Here is a 21,791-nt window from a genome sequence, read left to right on the forward strand (position 1 = left end):
AAATTTAGAAGCCATAAAAATATTTTTAAAATGTAAAGTTTGACTCAGATGTTTCTCTTTTAATATTTTGAATAGCATAAAGTTTTCAATATAACATTTTTGTTCTTGTCAGGGATTCAAAGCAGTGAATTTTGAGACTCTAAGCTATTTCCAGTGAGTTATGTGCTAGTTGGAGTTCTGATCTTTACCTAGAGGAAGGCTTTACTTATTAACATGTCAGTTTCTGTGTTAACTCCAGATACTTGCTGCTAGTGTTATTACACTGATGATCTGAAACCAATCAGATGTTCCAATGAGCAGACTGTGCGTGTAGGTGTATGCACAGGTGTGTGTATGTGTGAGTTTTGGTGTCTTTGATTATTAAAAATGAGGAAAGTAACGATTCATTTATAACTGGTAGACAGTCTTTTAAAAGGGTTATTTTGAGACTTTTTGGTGTTAAGGTTTTTAAAACATGATTGCATAGAGGCTACCGACATCGTAAATTAGTTTTCATTTCAATGCCCTTTTGAAATCTTTGACTATATAGTGATGCTCAGAAGTAATATGCAGAATGTTTTATTTGTGTCCTAAAATGGTATATGAGTGGTTCTACACTTTACATACTTTTCTGCCACTTTCTTTGGTGTATCGTATTTTCCAGATGCATCCACATTGATATGATTATCTCTGGTTTAATTCATTTTACACTTTTCATTGTATTCCCTTTTACCCCTTTACCAGTTTCAGTTAGACTCTCCTGTTGCTGATAAATGAAGAAAGAAAGAAAAATAGAAATAATGTCAGATTAAAAGGGCTTTTTAAAATCAGTTTGTGTCTATTAATATTTACTATATGAAAGTTTAAAGCTGAAAGGTTCAGAATACAAGCATGCACCACCATATTTTATACATACTCTTAGAACTATGACTCGTGAGCCTTTAGCCTATGAAGTTAGGACAATTCATTTCTCTGAGGAAGAATGCTGCACTGTTCTCAGAAAAGAAAATTGAAAATAGCAAGTGACATTGTCTTATTTGACCTCGTGGACATCCTTGAATGAATCTGAAACTCCAGGGATGCTCAGATCAAAATTCAGAAATAATGTTTTGAAAAATATATGTAGTTTGTGTAAGTTCAGTGATCATGAACCCTTGATGGCCAAGTGACCTTTCAAGTTTCACTTCTGCATTTTTTGCTCTTTTCCTTGACTTGTCTTAAAAGCTAAAATTCAACAGTTTTGTTGATACAGAAACCGGGAATATAACTTTTAAAATATATTTCTGTCCTATCTCACAGCGTTGTGTACTCTTTAGATCTCGTGTGAACATAGACTTATTTTTATAATGGAAATATTCGGTCCTGTTGGTGTTTTTGAGACAAAGTCTTGCTCTATCACCAAGGCTGGAGTGCAGTGGCTAAGTGTTGGCTCATTACAACCTCTGCCTCTTGGGTTCAAGCAATTCTCCTGCCTCAGCCCCTCAATTAGCTGATATTACATCCACGTGCTACCACATCCTGCTAATTTTTCTATTTTAGCAGAGATGGTGTTTCTCCATGTTGGCCAGGCTGCTCTCGAACTCCTGACCTCAGGTGATCTGCCCACCTCAGCTTTCCAATGTGCTGGGATTATAGGCGGGATCCACTGTGTTGGCTACAGATAAGATTGTTAAGGCTATTGTATTTTATATAAATCTTTGGTCTATATTTAAGGCTTCACATGTGAATTCTGAAGGTATTCATGCATTGAGGGAAGATCATCTTGGTTAAATGAAGGCAGTTTTTAATTTAATGTATATTCATTATAATTTTTTTGAAGTTTTTGTCTCTAGAACACAAAAACACACAATAATATCATGTGTTTATTCTCAAACTTATTTATTCAAATATTTTCTTAGCACTGAAGAATCTTAATTATTAATAAACAAATTCCTCATGGAAAACAACATATATAATAGAGATCATTGAGTGATTCAAAGTAAATTGTAGTAAATCACAGAAGCTTAAAACAAGTTAAATAAACTTGTTTGAGTTAATAGCAATTACAGGACTTGTAAAATACATTAGACCACGAGGGAGTAGTGTGTTTGTGGGGTAAATGACAACATGGTACTGCTTCAGGGAAGAAAGAATCTTTACACTTTATTACAATTTGTATTACTATTTACATTCTAATAAATAAAAACATAATTTTCAGATATTTCAGATTATGTTTCTACTAGTTGAATCATCAATAGTAAGACTTTTCAAAGATTTGGGAAGTTGTGAGTTGATGATAAATGTCTATCACCATCAGTGATGAAAAATCAGACAGCAACTACAGACTTTGGACACACAAACTTCATAGTTAAAGAAAGGATTAATCTTGGAGCTGTGTTACTATCAGGGAATTATATTCTTCATTACCTGTGTGAGTCACAGCTATTAGAGTAGGAAGAGAACAAAGAAGGGAAGGAAGCATAGAACATGTTATTCTCGATTCCCTTGGCTGGCTTCATGCTCCCACAGTTCTGACTTTTCAGAAGTCATTTTGTGGCCAAAAGTCCTTTGTGTTTCCTCCCCTTGTGCAGGCTACACCCAAACAGAATGCTTCTTAGCAAGGCATTTGTATTCTTCCTTTAAGGAAAGCAACATACAAATAACAAAGAGAATAAGGAGAAAGAGTAATTTCATTGAGTTTAGTATTTAACATAAATTTGAGAGTGGTACCATGATTATATTTAGAATTTTGGGGCTGGATTGGAAAAATTGGGGGCTGCTGCAGATGTCTACAGATTTCCTACTCAAAGACAATGTGGCTTTGATTTATTTTTACATCTCTAATTGTGCAATTATTAGTTACAACTGTATGCAATGTCACTAAAAATACCTTCCCAAGCCAAATATTAAATAATGCCTATAGCTTTCTGTATTATAGTGTTGATTTTCCCAATATTAATGGGAACCATTGAGCATTTGCCTTATGGTGTCTCCTCAGCTGTACTCACACATTCCTTCACCTTGTCTTAATGGATAGTCATGCACTAGGAGTATGGGTGTTCATAAGAGCTGTATCGTTTAAAGATAACACAGGAGCATCCAATTTAATTCTGCTAGAACACCAAGTCTATTGACTAACTGCGGCTAATATGGGGTCTATTTTACATACAAGTGAAATTCAGTGCTCTTAATCAGTCATATGGTCAAGAGTAATAAATTATGCAATATATTTTCACCCTTATAGTTTTAATTTCTTTTTCCCCTTATGTCTAGAATTAACATTTTGTTTTACAAAACATGATGATAGTCTTCTAGAGTAGTGATGACAAGTTATAAATCCAAAGTTTCTGAACTATGCAAATGACTTATTTGCTTCTATTTTCTCATGAGCTTGGTAAATCCAGGAAGCAGAACTTTTAAAAGAAAATTCCCAAATGTGGCTGGGCGCCATGGCTCGTGGGTGTAATTCCAGCATTTTCAGAGTCTGAGGCAGGCAGATAACCTGAGGTTGGGAGTTTGAGACCAGCCTGACCAACATAGAGAAACCCATCTCTACTAAAAACACAAAATTAGCTGGGCATGATGGCACATGCCTGTAATTCCAGCAACTTGGGAGGCTGAGGCAGGAGAATCTCTTGAACCTGGGAGGCAGAGGTTGCAGTGAGCTGAGATAGCACCACTGCACTCCAGCCTGGACAGCAAGAGCAAAACTCCATTTCACACAACAACAACAACAACAACCACAAAACCCAAATGCATTTCCTGCACATGGTAAAACTGAAACAGAAAAAGTGTAAAGTAAATAGAAGTAACTGAAACAGTTTATGTAGATTAATTTACTTCTCATTTGATAAAGTTTGTAAAGTAATGAGCAGAGTGTATTGCTCCAGGGACCCAGATATATACATTTATTCATGCAGTAAAAATCCATTCTTATAATGACCACTGATACTTATATCCTAAATATTTCTGAAAACATCTCAGGCCTGCATCATCTTTGCAACATTGCCTTATGTTTTATTTTTGTTCATTTGTTTATGTGTCTCAGAATTTTATGCTCCTCACAGTATTTAGAGTTAATTATCTCTAATGCAAATAGATCCATGAACCACTCCTGAATACCTAATGTCCAAGCATCTTAAAGATATATAAGGATTTCAGAAACTGACTTCTGGGTTGGGCATGGTGGCTCATGTCTGTAATCCCCGCACTTTGGGAGGCTGAAGCAGGTAGATCATTTGAGGTCAGGAGTTCAAGATGATCCTGGTCAAACAGGTAAAACCCCATCTCTAATAAAAATACAAAAATTAGCAGGCGGTAGTGGCATGCACCTGCAATCTCAGCTACTTGGGAGCCTAAGGCAGGAGAACTGCTTGAACCTGGGAAGCCAGGTTGCAGTGAGCCAGGATCATTCCACTGCACTCCAGTCTGGGAGACAGAGTAAGACCTTGTCTCAAAAAAAGAAAAGAAAAGAAAACTGATTTATGCCCAAATCTTCATCCATAGCCCGTTCCCCATCTGCCTTTTTCTCTGGAATTACTGAGCTGCTGGCAATGGCCCCCTCACCATTCCTCTTTTGCAGAGAAATACATACACTCTTGGAGGCTTCTCTCCCTTTCTCGTTGCTTCCTGGCATGTGCTCACCCTTTCCTGCCCTCTGCCTCACTTAATCTGGCTAACCTCACTCTCTAAGTCGCAGCTCATGCATGATCTTTAGGAAAGCCATCGCTGACAGCTTTTATTTTCCTTCCTTATACCCCAGTGCTTAACACATAGCAGGAACTCAATAATTATTTAGCAAAGTTAAGACTGTTTATACAAAGATGATTCAAAAGATTGTCCTCTACAACCTAGCAGCAAAGGGGATCAATATGTAAAGACATGATGTGCAGTTTAGGTGGTAAAGTGACACTGGAAAAATTGCCAAAGTACTAAGGGAGGCCCATGAAGCAGACACATGTGTGTGGAGAAAGACAGCTAGAATGAAGGAAGACTTCACACAGGATTCTGAGCCTTTTTTCTTTTTCTTTTTCTGTTGTTGGAGACAAGTTCTTACTCTATGCCCCAGGGTGGAGTGCAATGACGTGATCGAGACTCACTGCAACCTCAAACTCCCGGGCTCAAGGGATCTTCTCACCTGAACTTCTTGAGTAGCTGGGACTGCAGGCACATATCAACATACCTGTCTAATTTTTTGTAGAGTCAAGGTTATCTATGGTTCCCAGGCTGGCCTTAAAACTCTTGGCCTTGAGCAGTTCTCCCATTGTGGCCTTCCAAAGTGCTGGGATTACAGATGTGAGCTATTATGGCCAGCCTACATTCAGAGTCTTAAAAGATGAAAATAAATTTTTCAGAATAGCAGGGGAAAACATTTGTGATGTAAAAAATGGGGTGCACACTAATTAAGGTGTAAACAATGATAATTTTGCAAATTATTAATAACTGCCAACTCAGTGTGTTGTTAAAAAGATACTGTTATGAATTATAGTAAAGTGTTACATTGTATAGTTTGACTGTATTTCAAAATTTGTTTTGTTTGCGACAGCTTTGTTTATTTATATTGGGTGGAACAATTTGTAAGTGACCCTGAGATTTTGTATGGCTTGAACCTGGTGATACCTAGTGTCTCCCCAAGGGGTTTGTTGAAGTTTTGGATAATGAGAAGTATTTCTTAAAGAAAGAAGTAAATATTTCAGTCAACATTAAGCTTCATTTAAACTCTCAAAATATATAATACAAAGAAATCTTATTCTCTATTTTTATAAAGATTATAGTCTTTATCTAACTGTTCTTAGTTCATTTGAACTAAACCAATGAATTTGTCAACAGAACAAGCCTTACTAGTGGCTTCAGAGGAAGAGCAAGAAAGGCGTGAAAGAAGCGAAAAGAAGCAACCACAGGTATATAAAAATTTAAGTTTCTTGTTTAACATTGTTTTCTTTTTTTTTTTTTTTTTTGCTTTAGTAACAAAGCATAGACCAAATGACATGACCTTTTAGGCTATACCTTTAGAATCCAATGGATCATAATTTTATATTCAATTTTTAAAACATTTTAACCTGTTACAAAACTTAAGATATTCTTACTATCTCTAGTAACTCATAGCTGTCTTTGCTCTTGGAATTGAGGCAAGAAATCTTCAGAATTCTCTTGCTCTTTTATTTTTATAACCTTACTCTTAATACAGAAGGTAACATGAAATATTGAGTGTCATTACTAAGAAATCGAAATTATGAACAATTTAACCATGATGGTCACTGAGCTAAACTAGCGCTAAAGGAGTCATCATTGCCAGTGGTTCAAATGTTGCAGTTTTATATTGCTGGTCACCAGTGTCCAGTTTAAAGATTTATTCTGTTTTGTGGTCACCAGTTGACTTCAGTGTCTGTGTTCAGGAAGTGAATGGGGTCATAAAAGTCAACCCAGTTGCCTATTAAGAGAATCCTACCTTGCAGAATGGGACCTTTGGTGTCAGGGTACAAACAATAACTTTATTTCAACATAAATACATAGAAAATATTCCTACAATTTAAAAAATCCATCCACTATCACTAGTGGAACTTAAGATATATTAGAAGTGGATATAAGCAGAAAATCTATCTAGATACATAACACTATCATAGTATATCATTTGAATTGGAATTTAAAATTTTGCTTCTCTTTGTTAGTGGTGTTCAGTTTGGCTCTTAATAATTGAGTGTTTGCCTAGTCTCTAGTTAATCTTCAGAAATATACATGCACTGTAGGGGCTCACTCTTTCTGGTATGCTGAGGTAAAATCTTTGTAAGAGAGGAATCTTTTATAATACTACATATCTTTGAATTCATTTCTGGTAGATTTAACACATAATGAATTAAGTTGAGTCCAAACAAACACAGAGAGTTCAGCTTGCCAGTTCATGTTTCTCTCCTATGTTAAGCCAAGGCACATTATTTTTCATATTTTAGTTACAATCCCATCATATAAAAGTAGCGACACATAGATTAAGTATCAGTTAAATTTTAATTATTTTCGAACATTTCTTTGTTTGTACTTGATTAAAGCCAATTTTAAAACATGCACTCCAACAGAAAAGACAGTAACTGAGAAACAAAACAAGCAAATTTGTTTTCCATTTTGCACTTGCCAAAAAAAAGGTCTCAAGAACCAGAACTGGGTGAGAATTGTGATAAAGGGAATCTATCTGTATATTCAGGACTTTCTTTAATATTCATTGCAAACAAGTTCAAGCTGAATATTGGTGAAAGTTTTGAAAACTCCAAAAGTATTGCTTGCCCTGAGGCAGAGCTTCTACATAGTAACTCTAAAGAGGGATGAACAAAAAAGGAGTGCCCTCTGATCTGATGAGTCATGTCCATGATTGTGAGGAGGAAGATATATCTGGAGGGTCTAACTCTGTGACATTCCAGGCGGCGCCTGAACAGAGGAAGCCCATGAAAAATGTCTTTCATTCCATTCCCACTCCAGGTCCCTGAAATATACTTGCCAGTCATCTTCTAAGTTTCATTTAAATGAAAATAAATCAGACTATAAAAATGATAACAAACCAGACACATAGCTTGCTTCTAAAAAAGATGAAGAAAAAATATTTAATGATACAGAAACCAAAAAATTAAGGAACCTAGTAATTATGATTGAAATGAAAGATGATTAAGTGTTTGACATGCAAATAGCAAAAAATATAAACCCGAATACCACTATTTGGAAATTAGACATTAGGTATTGGCCTCAATCTAGAGATCCTGAGAGTCTTTTTGATTTGTGGTTTACCCACCCCAAAGAAATGAAGCTTATGATTCAGATAGAAAGCTACAGTATTTCTGCTGCTACAGATACTTCTAAAAACAGAAAACCAATACAGTGCTTGTTCCAGAAGCCACCATATGACAATCCCAGTGCTAACAACTACAAAAGCAGGAATCTTGAATTATAAAATGTGAGTTATTCTCTGCCACATAGTGAAAAAAACACCAAAAATATAGCTAGGAGACTTACAGCAAGATATTCCAAGGTTTAAGAATGAGATAGGCATGTTACAGGTAGAGTTCCTGGCTTTGGAGAAAGAGAAAGTCCAACTTCAAAAAGACAGAGGTTCACTTGCTGCTTCTCTTTTTTCTCTTTATCAATTATTTGATTTAGTCAAATTTTCTATTTAAGAAAATCTCATGCATACAGTTACAGTGGGGTTATCTAAATATGTAATTATGTGTCAAAGTAGATTAGTTCTGCTATCTAAATAATGGTTCTGGAGAATGTTCTCATAATGTTTGTTCATTAATCAACCTAAGTCTCACTCTCAGTCTTCCAAGTGGCATATGGGCTGGGAAACTAATTCATCCATATACCAAGAGACCTTCTGAACCAGATAAACATAAAGAAATTGGTAAAGAAATAAGCTCTAGATTCTAGATTCTTTTTTCTGTATTCATTTAGAGATGAACTATGTTTATTTATTAATAGAATGGGAATACAATGGGAGGGAAGCAATGACTGAGATGAGCCACAAAAACACATCTCACCTTGAGAGTTGCAAAGAATATTCCCAGCCAAATGAGTCTGTTTAATGTGTTTTCATGCATGAAAGTTTATCTGCTTAGCTCAAACTGTTTGAACTTATAGTCCCATCATGGTTATTTCAAATACTTTTGAAAACAGATATATACTTCCACATATTTTTAAAAATCACCACTTTCCAATTTTTCTGCTGAATCAGACCTTATGTTGTTTAATAAAGTATAGTAAGTTTTGGCATGTATGATTTTGATCATATAAGAAGCATAATTTATCAGTCAAAAATTTAACCTTTGACTCTTAAGTAGGAAGTTGAGTTCTGTACATTGTGTTCTAAAGATAGAGATTTTATTCTTTCAAAGTAAAAGCCCATGAGGCTTTTTGCACCCTGTGAGGCATTAAATTGCTTTGTTCAAGTTAGACTTTTAATATATCTGACTAATTTGATAAATTGATTTTTTATGTAATTCAGCAATATGGAATTGTATCATGTTATTTGGTGCCATGAAATGCTAGTGAATGCCACCTTAGGAGATGTGGATGAAACATTTAATATGTCTTGGTTGGTTTGACTTCCATTATCAGTAGATAATGGGGCTAAAGTTGGTAACTGGACCATATGCTTTCCACCTATCAACTTTTGTGATAATCGAATGTGAAATCTGGGAAGCATCACATTTTCCAGAATTCTGCACTAGAAACTCAGCAGTTTCACTCTGCTTCTTGTGTTGTGGCAAACTTTGGTTCCCATCCTTCAGGGAGCATGTTTACTTTTTTGATATCCCAGGATTCAAATGGAAAAAAAAAAAGAGAGATAAAAGGCAGTGGGGAAAAGAATAGCTTAGTGCAGAAAAGGGAAACTTCTTTACTGTTCCTGAAGCCCCACAAGGTCACATCCTCTTCATCTGGCTATTTCATGTAAAATCCAGGTGGTAAAGACAGAAGACATATGTTACGCCTGTGTCTTTTTATTTCTCTGTTTCTGCCAGTCAGATAGTATAAAAATTTATATCAGGCAGCAAAGAGTGGATGGGAATAAAAGCACAAAATGGAGAAGAGCCTTTTTTGAAATTTTGTAAAATTTTTCTGTTCACTCAAACAGAAATAAGCAGACTTGGCAAAAATTTCAATGATAAAATGATGAGTACCTTATAGCTATAATCATTATGTACAATGATAAGATTAAAGTAAACACAAAATACTTTTATGATAAAAATGGTGACATTTAACCTGAATCAAGTGAAAAAATCAGGAAAAAAGTTATTTTTATTGAATAAAATAATAACAATTATTATTCATATTACTTTTATTAAAGGTCAAAGAAGGAAATAATACAAACAAAAGTGAAAAAATACCAGTATCAGAAAATCTATGTGATCGCACAGCTGCTGCTGACAGATTACCCCAACAAAGAAAGACTGGGGAAATGCATCCTCAGCAGTTTCCCAAGAAGCTGAAGGAAGAGCGTGATAGGTAAGCCTAGGACACGGATTTTTTTTTTCTTTCTCTTTTTCTTTTTTTGATGGAGTTTCTCTCTTCTTTCCCAAGCTGGAGTACAATGGTGTGATCTCAGCTCACTGCAACCTCTGCCTCCCAAGTTCAAGCAATTCTGCTGCCTCAGCCTCCCTAGTAGCTGGGATTACAGGCATGTGCCTCCATGCCTGGCTAATTTTTTATATTTTTAGTAGAACTGGGGTTTCACCCTGTTAGCCAGGCTGGTCTCGAACTCCTGACCTCAGATATTCTGCCCACCTCGGCCTCCCAAAATGCTGGGTTTACAGGAGTGAGCCACCGTGCCTGGCTGCCTATAGCAGTATTTAACAGGAGGTAATTGTCATTGTGCTATAAACTAATGCAAACTTGGACTAATATTCCTTATGATTAACAAGTTTTATATTTTTACCAGGGATATTTAGTCCTCCCTGGTAATCAGAAAAATGCAAATTAACATAAAATAAGATATATTTTTAAAAGTCATGCTGATATTTAAAAAGTAATTACCAGTGTTGGCGTATGTGAGGAAAAACGCATTCTCATACACCGTTGGTATATGAAATTGGTAAATTATTTCCGAAGGGCAACTTAGTGCTTTGTATCAAAAATTCAAATAACCTGACATCCCTTTAACTCAACAACTCCATTTCTGGGACTAGATTTCACAGGAAAACATAACTTGTGTAAACATACACACACTTATTAAGGACATTAATTGTATATTACACATAATGAACAATAGGTTAATAAATATATAAAATCTATGTAATAACAAGGTGAATTGAAAGTATTTAGAAAGTAATATAAAAAATATGGGGTAACAGATGTTAGACTCTTTAGCCTAGTTTTGGCTGACAGTCATCTGCAGATATAGTTTGTATGAGGGACAGCTGAAGGTGCCATCTTACTCTGTCAATCATTTGGAGAGGTACCTGCAATATTTCATAAAGATGAAAATTTATTTCTAGTGAACTTATACACTTGTCAATAAATAGTAACTTTAAAAATGTAGTTGATCGTAAACAATCTTTTCTGATAAGGGAGTAATTATGATCGTGTGATTTAAAAAGGTAACTTTGAACTTGTAACTTTACTGAATAATCTCCAGTATCCTTTTTTATAATATATACTAGAGTGACTAGTAACAGAAACTTTAGCGGAATATCCTTTCCTTACTACTTTTCAAGTATATGCATTCTTTTGAAGATGTTGAAGTGAGAAATTAAATATCTGAGAGCTGCAAAGGAAAAATAATCCAGAATATGGAAGTTTTATTAGGATGATAAACAACATCTGCAGAGGTAGATAACAAGATGAGCTCTTTATTTTTTAACAAAATGCATTTTAAGAGAAATGTCTTTATCTGCAGATGCACCTTAAAACAGGAAAATGAAGAAAAAATAAATGTTAATATGCTGTACAAAAAAAATACAGAAGAATTAGAAAGGAAAGAGAAAAAACATAAGAAAGAAGTTGAAGCAAAACAACCTGAACTGACTGTTCAGTCACTAGAGATGAAACCAAAAACTGCAAGAAATACTCCAAATCAGGTAAATCAATCTTTGGTAAAAATTCTATATTTTAAACATTATTTATCAATTTTACTTGATTTAATGTCCACTTGATTTAATATATACTATAATAGGTCTAAAACAAATCAGAAGTGTTATCTCACTTTTAAAAATGAATGGTGACACTTACAGGTACAATTATTAATATTTATTATAAGTCTTGGCATCCACATAGGATATTATTTTATTACCAAGTGCTTTTGCAAACAATAACATGCCATAATGTATACTTAGTGATAACCTATTGATAAAAATGTTGTTCCCAGTAAAATTGTTCCTTGTACTTCCCTATTTCATATTGATTACTGTACCTAAAATAAAATAAAGAAGAAACAGAAATTATTGCAATCACAAATAATCTCATGATATTCTAAGAAGAGCTCTATAAATTTTATCTTATTTACCGTTGGTGTTTTAAAATAAAAGTTTTATTTTGTATTGATATAATTATACCACAGAAGTAACTGTGATCTGATGGAGAACTAGAAATAGACTCAGAAGTCCTGGGGAAAATCCTGTAGCTTGCTTATATTTTTAACCTTTCTTTTTCAAAATTATAGTAACTAGAGGAGTTCATCAATGAATGTATATAGGAGTGACTAGTATAATGTCTAGATTTATGATTTAGTAAATGTAATTCTTAGAACTGACTATAGAAGTGTTAAAAGAGTCAAATTGCAGTAGAATATTATCTGGGAAGCAGAACTGTAATAACTTTGGGAAATTTTATCTGTCCAAATACGTGTGAACTAAGGTTCTTACTATAGGGTCGTGTAAGGGTTAGATATCAAAGTGTAAATGCATTTTTTGATATATTTTAATTTAGTCAAATTTGTTAATGCTTTAATTTATGCTTTTGGGTTTGTTGTAATTCAGGCAAAGCCTTTTCCAATTCTGATATTCTTACAAATTCTCTGGTGTGCATGTGTGCGTGTGTGTGTGTTTACTTTTATAAATTCATTGACTTTAAATAAATTTCTGAACTTTTTGGAATTTACGCTCTACAAGGTTCAAAGTTTTGCTTCAACTTTTTCTCCTGTTGGATATCCACTGACAGTAAACTTTTTAATGTACGGTTGTGCAGGTTATTCTTTTTTTTTTTTTTTTTTAATTTATTTATTATTATTAAACTTCAAGTTGTAGGGTACATGTGCACAACGTGCAGGTTTGCTACATATGTATACTTGTGCCATGTTGGTGTGCTGCACCCATCAACTCGTCATTTACATCAGGTATAACTCCCAATGCAATCCCTCCTCCCTCCCCCCTCCCCATGATAGGCCCCGGTGTGTGATGTTCCCCTTCCCGAGTCCAAGTGATCTCATTGTTCAGTTCCCACCTACGAGTGAGAACATGCGGTGTTTGGTTTTCTGTTCTTGTGATAGTTTGCTAAGAATGATGGTTTCCAGCTGCATCCATGTCCCTACAAAGGACACAAACTCATCCTTTTTTTATGGCTGCATAGTATTCCATGGTGTATATGTGCCACATTTTCTTAATCCAATCTGTCACTGATGGACATTTGGGTTGATTCCAAGTCTTTGCTATTGTGAATAGTGCTGCAATAAACATACGTGTGCATGTGTCCTTATAGCAGCATAATTTATAATCCTTTGGGTATATACCCAGTAATGGGATGGCTGGGTCATATGGTACATCTAGTTCTAGATCCTTGAGGAATCGCCATACTGTTTTCCATAATGGTTGAACTAGTTTACACTCCCACCAACAGTGTAAAAGTGTTCCTATTTCTCCACATCCTCTCCAGCACCTGTTGTTTCCTGACTTTTGAATGATCGCCATTCTAACTGGTGTGAGATGGTATCTCATTGTGGTTTTGATTTGCATTTCTCTGATGGCCAGTGATGATGAGCATTTTTTCATGTGTCTGTTGGCTGTATGAATGTCTTCTTTTGAGAAATGTCTGTTCATATCCTTTGCCCACTTTTGGATGGGGTTGTTTGTTTTTTTCTTGTAAATTTGTTTGAGTTCTTTGTAGGTTCTGGATATTAGCCCTTTGTCAGATGAGTAGATTGCAAAAATTTTCTCCCATTCTGTAGGTTGCCTGCTCACTCTGATGGTAGTTTCTTTTGCTGTGCAGAAGCTCTTTAGTTTGATGAGATCCCATTTGTCAATTTTGGCTTTTGTTGCCATTGCTTTTGGTGTTTTAGACATGAAGTCTTTGCCCATGCCTATGTCCTGAATGGTACTACCTAGGTTTTCCTCTAGGATTTTTATGGTATTAGGTCTAACATTTAAGTCTCTAATACATCTTGAATTAATTTTCGTATAAGGAGTAAGGAAAGGATCCAGTTTCAGCTTTCTACTTATGGCTAGCCAGTTTTCCCAGCACCATTTATTAAATAGGGAATCCTTTCCCCATTTCTTGTTTCTCTCAGGTTTGTCAAAGATCAGATGGCTGTAGATGTGTGGTATTATTTCTGAGGACTCTGTTCTGTTCCATTGGTCTATATCTCTGTTTTGGTACCAGTACCATGCTGTTTTGGTTACTGTAGCCTTGTAGTATAGTTTGAAGTCAGGTAGCGTGATGCCTCCAGCTTTGTTCTTTTGACTTAGGATTGTCTTGGAGATGCGGGCTCTTTTTTGGTTCCATATGAACTTTAAAGCAGTTTTTTCCAATTCTGTGAAGAAGCTCATTGGTAGCTTGATGGGGATGGCATTGAATCTATAAATTACCTTGGGCAGTATGGCCATTTTCACGATATTGATTCTTCCTATCCATGAGCATGGTATGTTCTTCCATTTGTTTGTGTCCTCTTTGATTTCACTGAGCAGTGGTTTGTTGTTCTCCTTGAAGAGGTCCTTTACATCCCTTGTAAGTTGGATTCCTAGGTATTTTATTCTCTTTGAAGCAATTGTGAATGGAAGTTCATTCCTGATTTGGCTCTCTGTTTGACTGTCACTGGTGTATAAGAATGCTTGTGATTTTTGCACATTAATTTTGTATCCTGAGACTTTGCTGAAGTTGCTGATCAGCTTAAGGAGATTTTGGGCTGAGACAATGGGGTTTTCTAAATATACAATCATGTCGTCTGCAAACAGGGACAATTTGACTTCTTCTTTTCCTAACTGAATCCCCTTGATTTCTTTCTCTTGCCTGATTGCCCTAGCCAGAACTTCCAACACTATGTTGAATAGGAGTGGTGAGAGAGGGCATCCCTGTCTTGTGCCAGTTTTCAAAGGGAATTTTTCCAGTTTTTGCCCATTCAGTATGATATTGGCTGTGGGTTTGTCATAAATAGCTCTTATGATTTTGAGGTACGTTCCATCAATACCGAATTTATTGAGCGTTTTTAGCATGAAGGGCTGTTGAATTTTGTCAAAAGCCTTTTCTGCATCTATTGAGATAATGATGTGGTTCTTGTCTTTGGTTCTGTTTATATGCTGGATTATGTTTATTGATTTGCGAATGTTGAACCAGCCTTGCATCCCAGGGATGAAGCCCACTTGATCATGGTGGATAAGCTTTTTGATGTGCTGCTGAATCCGGTTTGCCAGTATTTTATTGAGGATTTTTGCATCGATGTTCATCAGGGATATTGGTCTAAAATTCTCTTTTTTTGTTGTGTCTCTGCCAGGCTTTGGTATCAGGATGATGTTGGCCTCATAAAATGAGTTAGGGAGGATTCCCTCTTTTTCTATTGATTGGAATAGTTTCAGAAGGAATGGTACCAGCTCCTCCTTGTACCTCTGGTAGAATTCAGCTGTGAATCCATCTGGTCCTGGACTTTTTTTGGTTGGTAGGCTATTAATTATTGCCTCAATTTCAGAGCCTACTATTGGTCTATTCAGGGATTCAACTTCTTCCTGGTTTAGTCTTGGAAGAGTGTAAGTGTCCAGGAAATTATCCATTTCTTCTAGATTTTCCAGTTTATTTGCGTAGAGGTGTTTATAGTATTCTCTGATGGTAGTTTGTATTTCTGTGGGGTCGGTGGTGATATCCCCTTTATCATTTTTAATTGCGTCGATTTGATTCTTCTCTCTTTTCTTCTTTATTAGTCTTGCTAGTGGTCTGTCAATTTTGTTGATCTTTTCAAAAAACCAACTCCTGGATTCATTGATTTTTTGGAGGGTTTTTTGTGTCTCTATCTCCTTCAGTTCCGCTCTGATCTTAGTTATTTCTTGCCTTCTGCTAGCTTTCGAATGTGTTTGCTCTTGCTTCTCTAGTTCTTTTAATTGCGATGTTAGAGTGTCAATTTTAGATCTTTCCTGCTTTCTCTTGTGGGCATTTAGTGCTATAAATTTCCCTCTACACACTGCTTTAAATGTGTCCCAGAGATTCTGGTATGTTGTATCTTTGTTCTCATTGGTTTCAAAGAACATCTTTATTTCTGCCTTCATTTCGTTATGTACCCAGTAGTCATTCAGGAGCAGGTTGTTCAGTTTCCATGTAGTTGAGCGGTTTTGATTGAGTTTCTTAGTCCTGAGTTCTAATTTGATTGCACTGTGGTCTGAGAGACAGTTTGTTATAATTTCTGTTCTTGTACATTTGCTGAGGAGTGCTTTACTTCCAATTACGTGGTCAATTTTGGAGTAAGTACGATGTGGTGCTGAGAAGAATGTATATTCTGTTGATTTGGGGTGGAGAGTTCTATAGATGTCTATTAGGTCTGCTTGCTGCAGAGATGAGTTCAATTCCTGGATATCCTTGTTAACTTTCTGTCTCGTTGATCTGTCTAATGTTGACAGTGGAGTGTTGAAGTCTCCCATTATTATTGTATGGGAGTCTAAGTCTCTTTGTAAGTCTCTAAGGACTTGCTTTATGAATCTGGGTGCTCCTGTATTGGGTGCATATATATTTAGGATAGTTAGCTCTTCCTGTTGAATTGATCCCTTTACCATTATGTAATGGCCTTCTTTGTCTCTTTTGATCTTTGATGGTTTAAAGTCTGTTTTATCAGAGACTAGTATTGCAACCCCCGCTTTTTTGTGTTCTCCATTTGCTTGGTAAATCTTCCTCCATCCCTTTATTTTGAGCCTATGTATGTCTCTGCGTGTGAGATGGGTCTCCTGAATACAGCAGACTGATGGATCTTGACTCTTTATCCAGTTTGCCAGTCTGTGTCTTTTAATTGGAGCATTTAGTCCATTTACATTTAAGGTTAAGATTGTTATGTGTGAACTTGATCCTGCCATTATGATATTAACTGGTTATTTTGCTCGTTAGTTGATGCAGTTTCTTCCTAGCCTTGATGGTCTTTACATTTTGGCATGTTTTTGCAATGGCTGGTACCGGTTGTTCCTTTCCATGTTTAGTGCTTCCTTCAGGGTCTCTTGTAAGGCAGGCCTAGTGGTGACAAAATCTCTAAGCATTTGCTTATCTGTAAAGGATTTTATTTCTCCTTCACTTATGAAACTTAGTTTGGCTGGATATAAAATTCTGGGTTGAAAATTCTTTTCTTTAAGAATGTTGAATATTGGCCCCCACTCTCTTCTGGCTTGAAGAGTTTCTGCCGAGAGATCTGCTGTTAGTCTGATGGGCTTCCCTTTGTGGGTAACCCGACCTTTCTCTCTGGCTGCCCTTAAGATTTTTTCCTTCATTTCAACTTTGGTGAATCTGGCAATTATGTGTCTTGGAGTTGCTCTTCTCGAGGAGTATCTTTGTGGCGTTCTCTGTATTTCCTGGATTTGAATGTTGGCCTGCCCTACTAGGTTGGGGAAGTTCTCCTGGATGATATCCTGAAGAGTGTTTTCCAACTTGGTTCCATTTTCCCCCTCACTTTCAGGCACCCCAATCAGACGCAGATTTGGTCTTTTTACATAATCCCATACTTCTTGCAGGCTTTGTTCATTTCTTTTTCTTCTTTTTTCTTTTGGTTTCTCTTCTCGCTTCATTTCATTCATTTGATCCTCCATCGCTGACATTCTTTCTTCCAGTTGATCGAGACGGTTACTGAAGCTTGTGCATTTGTCACGTATTTCTCGTGCCATGGTTTTCGTCTCTTTCATTTCGTTTGTGAGCTTCTCTGCATTAATTACTCTAGCCATCAATTCTTCCACTTTTTTTTCAAGATTTTTAGTTTCTTTGCGCTGGGTACGTAATTCCTCCTTTAGCTCTGAGAAATTTGATGGACTGAAGCCTTCTTCTCTCATCTCGTCGAAGTCATTCTCCGTCCAGCTTTGATCCGTTGCTGGCGATGAGCTGCACTCCTTTGCCGGGGGAGATGCGCTCTTATTTTTTGAATTTCCAGCTTTTCTGCCCTGCTTTTTCCCCATCTTTGTGGTTTTATCTGCCTCTGGTCTTTGATGATGGTGATGTACTGATGGGGTTTTGGTGTAGGTGTCCTTCCTGTTTGATAGCTTTCCTTCTAACAGTCAGGATCCTCAGCTGTAGGTTGTAGCTGTAGGAGATTGCTTGAGGTCCACTCCAGACCCTGTTTGCCTGGGTATCAGCAGCAGAGGCTGCAGAAGATAGAATATTTCTGAACAGCGAGTGTACCTGTCTGATTCTTGCTTTGGAATCTTCCTCTCAGGGGTGTACTCCACCCTGTGAGGTGTGGTGTGTCAGACTGCCCCTAGTGGGGGATGTCTCCCAGTTAGGCTACTCAGGGGTCAGGGACCCACTTGAGCAGGGAGTCTGTCCCTTCTCAGATCTCAACCTCCGTGTTGGGAGATCCACTGCTCTCTTCAAAGCTGTCAGACAGAGTCGTTTGCGTCTGCAGAGCTGCTGCGTTTGTTATTATTTACTGTGCCCTGTCCCCAGAGGTGGAGTCTACAGAGACAGGCAGGTTTCCTTGAGGTGCTGTGAGCTCCACCCAGTTCGAGCTTCCCAGCAGCTTTGTTTACCTACTTAAGCCTCAGCAATGGCGGGCGCCCCTCCCCCAGCCTCGCTGCTGCCTTGCCGGTAGATCACAGACTGCTGTGCTAGCAATGAGGGAGGCTCCGTGGGTGTGGGACACTCCCGGCCAGGTGTGGGATATGATCTCCTGGTGTGCCTGTCTGCTTAAAGCGCAGTATTGGGGTGGGAGTTACCCGATTTTCCAGGTGTTGTGTGTCTCAGTTCCCCTGGCTAGGAAAAGGGATTCCCTTCCCCCTTGCGCTTTCCAGGTGAGGCAATGCCTCGCCCTGCTTCAGCTCTCGCTGGTCGGGCTGCAGCAGCTGACCAGCACCGATCGTCTGGCACTCCCCAGTGAGATGAACCCAGTACCTCAGTTGAAAATGCAGAAATCGCCGGTCTTCTGTGTCGCTCGCGCTGGGAGTTGGAGACTGGAGCTGTTCCTATTCGGCCATCTTGCTCCCATAAGATCCCGGTTGTGCAGGTTATTCTTTAGCTTCAGAGGTAATCATGATATGTTATTTTATGGAGTACTAGCTAAAACTGTCTTTTATTTTATTTAGGATTTTCATACTCATGAAGAAACGGAAGATCTGATGGCTGAAAATTGCATTTTGAAGAGAGAAATACTCAGGCAGGAAATACTCACAATGAAAAATGACAACTTGGAAAAAGAAAATGAATATCTTAAGGACATTAAAATTGTTAAAGAAAGAAATGCTGCCCTTGAAAACAGTATAAAACTCACTGAGGAAAGAGCAAAAACAGCATTCCAGGATCCACAAGAGCTGAATGATCTCAAAGCTGAGAATAAAAGGCTCAATTCCAAACTGCTGAAGAAAAAAGAAAGCAAGGCAAGACTGGAAGCTGAAATTGAATCTTATCAGTCTGGACTGGCTGCTGTTATAAGTAAGCATAGTGAAAGTGTGAAAACAGAAAGAAATCTAAAACTTGCTTTACAGAACACACAAGACATTTCTGTGCAAGAAAAAAATGAGTTCTGATATCTCCGAAGTTGAAGATAAGAATGAGTTTCTCACTGAACAACTTTCTCAAATGCGAATTAAATTCAATACCTTAGAAGATACGTTCCGTAAAGAGATGTATCAAAATGCAGAAGCTAAAGTGAGTAATTCCACTGGAGAGTGGAACTGTGTGGAAGAAAGGATATGTCAACTCCAGCGTGAAAATCTGTGGCTTGAACAGCTACTAGATGATGTTCATCAGAAAGAGGATCATAAAGAGATAGTAATTAATATCCAAAGAGGTTCTATTGAGAGTGGAAAGAAAGACCTCCTGCTCGAAGAGAAAAATAAGAAGCTAATGAATGACTGTGATCATTTAAAAGAAAGTCTCTTTCGATATGAGAGAGAGAAAGCAGAAAGAGTAGTAAGTATCAAGGAAGAGAAATATTTTCAAACTTCTAGAAAGAAAATTTAAACATTTGGTTCTGGATACATGTTGAACCTAGTTGAATATAAAAATCAATAGATGAAAAGTGTGTTTACCATATTGTATAATTCCATTTACGTGAAGCATCCAAAAAAGAGAAACGTATAGGGACATAAAGTAGATTAATGTTTGCGAAGGGCTGGGGCTGGAAGCTGGTAATGACCGCTAAAGGGCGTGAGGGATCTTGTAGTGATGGAAATGCTCTAAAGTTGGATTGTAGAGATGGCTGCACAACTTAGTAAATGTACTAAAACTCGTTTAACTTAAGTTAAAACAGATATAGTATGTAAATGATATTTCAACAAAGCTGTTTTAATAAGAAAACAAAAAAGGCAAAATGTGTTTACTCCATCAGCTTAGAAATATACCTTGTTTCTAGGAAATAAAAGGTAGAGGTGAGAGATGATTTACTTTGAGAAAAGACATTGTGTCACCTGCAAAATTGTATTAGGCACAGAGTTATATTTTCAGGTAGATAGTCCTGTACTGGTTAAATAATAATTTTAATGTCTTTGTGTTGCCACATGTTAAGCCCATGATGAAGGTATAAATGGAAATGTTTACACCTGAAATGAGTCTTTTCAAATTACAATTTAATTAAGTGATTTTCTTTGACACTTAATTCTAGATTTCCCAGATGAACTGTAGTACATTGCTGTGTCTTGTCATACCTTGCTTTAAGTAGCTTTTAATATATTTTAGTTGGTATAGCTTTGTTATTATTCGTATTAACAAATCTGAAAATACATCAAATTACATATTTTTATGACCACATAATGTTTTAAGGGCACCTACTTGTTATAAAATCATAATTTAGGATATGTGGTAAATTTTAGCAAAACCGTATTTGGTTTAGTCTTCCCACTGGTATTTAGAGTTTACTTTGAATATTTTTATTAATAATTATCTCATAATTTTTATTTCAAAGCTCAATGACTATCATTTGAATATAACTTTGTCCAGTACAAAGATACTATAGCTGCCTGTGATTTATGAGTTAGGCATTAGATCCCCATTTTCAAACGAAAGAGGGGTGGCAGGCTTCACATACAGTGGGAATGGAGTAATTACAGAGGGAGTTGTAGGAGCTTGAAGTCAGAGAGGGAGGTAGAGACCTGTTTACGTAGGGCCTCAAAGGTCATTGGAATTTTACTTTTATTCTGAGATAGGAATCTGTTAGAAGGATTTGAACAGGTGATTGAATATGTTAGGAACTTTGAGGTTGAGTTGAGCTTCTAAGATGATTGAATGGTGGGATGAGTCTGTTGCGTAAGTAAGAATACGAATTAGGCAGGAAGATAACACATTCTGCATTCCTCACTGAATTCAGTAATAAATAAAAGTGTGTACATGTGATGAAAAGAAGGTGAATTAATGTGTGTGGTGATAATTTTCAAAGTAGGTACGTTAGAGTTCAATAGTATTAACATAATTTAATAATAAGGCAATTAATAAAATCAGTAACAAAAATATTTTATCAGGTGGTTGTGAGACAACTTCAACGAGAAGTAGCTGATTCCCTTAAAAAATTAACTATGTTAGAGTCTCCACTGGAAGGTACATCACATTGTCACATTAATTTGGATGAGACACAGGCCTCAAAGAAGAAATTATTTCAAGTGGAAAGTCAAGTATGTATGAAATTTAACATGTCGACAGTTTTTCTGCAGCTGATTGAATTATATAACATGTTTTAGGATACTAATTTTGGCAGAAGCTTTTGTGTTTTAATTATAATTAATTATTTCCATTTTACTATGTTTATAATGTACTTTTCTTTTATATTGTGACTTTCATTCTACCATTTTGAAAAACCATTATATACCTTTTCTCTTGCAACACATGCCCTTGGAAAGGTTGAGAATTATACATCATTCCTCACAGAAAATTGACTTTTCTCCTGTTAAACAGTATTTTTAAGTAATTTTTGTGTTGCTCTGATGAGGCACGCCAGATTAAATCAGAGGAGAATGTTTAATGGAATGTTCCAGAAAATTATCTTATTTCTT

The 21,791-nt window shown here is 36.5% G+C and overlaps 1 pseudogene; it reads left to right on the forward strand.

Annotated features, from left to right (window-relative positions):
- LOC140709855 (putative ankyrin repeat domain-containing protein 20A2) overlaps positions 1–21,257 on the forward strand; it is a 65,976-nt pseudogene extending 44,719 nt beyond the window's left edge.
- The last annotated feature ends 534 nt before the right edge of the window (positions 21,258–21,791 follow it).

The sequence above is a fragment of the Chlorocebus sabaeus genome, chromosome 2 (assembly GCF_047675955.1).
Source record: "Chlorocebus sabaeus isolate Y175 chromosome 2, mChlSab1.0.hap1, whole genome shotgun sequence".
Lineage (NCBI taxonomy): Eukaryota > Metazoa > Chordata > Mammalia > Primates > Cercopithecidae > Chlorocebus > Chlorocebus sabaeus.